Genomic DNA, 1,173 nt, shown 5'->3' with positions numbered 1-1,173 from the left:
CTTAAAGTGAAGATTACATTGTTCTAATCTCTACAAGTTAACTGCTAGCAGCAGCAGCAAATCCACCTTTGTATTCAATCAAATTAAAGGAAATTTTCCTAGTTTGAAGACTATAGAAAGTAGTAAAAAAAATTATAACCAAATTGCAGAAAATTTTACTATCGAGCAATGCTAGGGACCAGCAACTTTTGTGATTGGTAGCCATCAAATAACTATTAATGATGATTTAATAGTGTGAGATTGGTGTGAGATTTCATCTAATGACTCACCTTTCTCTATTGGTTACATGTTGGCCAAAATTCAATAAAATTGCTGCCCCCTAAATTTATTTTTATTATTATTATTTGCACAAATTATTACTAAACTTGACCTTATTTATTTGGTTTAAAACCTTATTATTTAACTAGTAGTCTAGTAGTGAAGGGTGTGTGGATAATACGCATGAAATTCTAATTTTAAATATTATTACTATTACTATTATTGTATGAAAAAACAAAATTAACTTTTTGTATATACTATCAATTAACATCCCATTGTATTTTATGTATGAAATTTGAGATAATTTTAATACGAATTCAATAGATTTAATAACATAACGTACAACATTATGAGTAATCTCACAAAATTAAAATATTTTAATAACACATGACCTTCAAAATTAAGTGTTAGACCACACAAAAATTAATTATAATTTATTCTTTGATGCAAATCTAAGATTTATCTAGGAGGTGCATGATTCTCTGTGTGTTTATTATATTTAATTTTAATATCCTTTTCAAAGGGCCTCTATAAACATCAGTGTTAGCAAGATTGATTGGAGACAAATACTTTTCGTCTAAATTAGAATCCCATTCAATTATTTTGTTGAGACTATAATTCACTTACTATGTCAATGTACCTCTTTCTGTGGAAATCTTATATCTTATAATATGATTTTAAATTCTACGCTGTTAAATTTACAAAGGTTCTATTTGAATGCCACATAAGTTTAACTTTTAAGAATAGGGGTGTAAAAATAATCATTTTTATCTATATTGAAGAGCTTAATTAAAATTTCGTTTAAAAAAAATATTACATTAACTTTACATACAAATACACACTTATATTGAGTTGATGGTTAATTTTTTTTTTTTCATATAAATTTAGGAGTTTTTTATTTAATTTACATCCCCT

The sequence above is a fragment of the Arachis ipaensis genome, chromosome B10 (assembly GCF_000816755.2).
Source record: "Arachis ipaensis cultivar K30076 chromosome B10, Araip1.1, whole genome shotgun sequence".
Lineage (NCBI taxonomy): Eukaryota > Viridiplantae > Streptophyta > Magnoliopsida > Fabales > Fabaceae > Arachis > Arachis ipaensis.
This window is presented reverse-complemented; position numbering follows the sequence as displayed.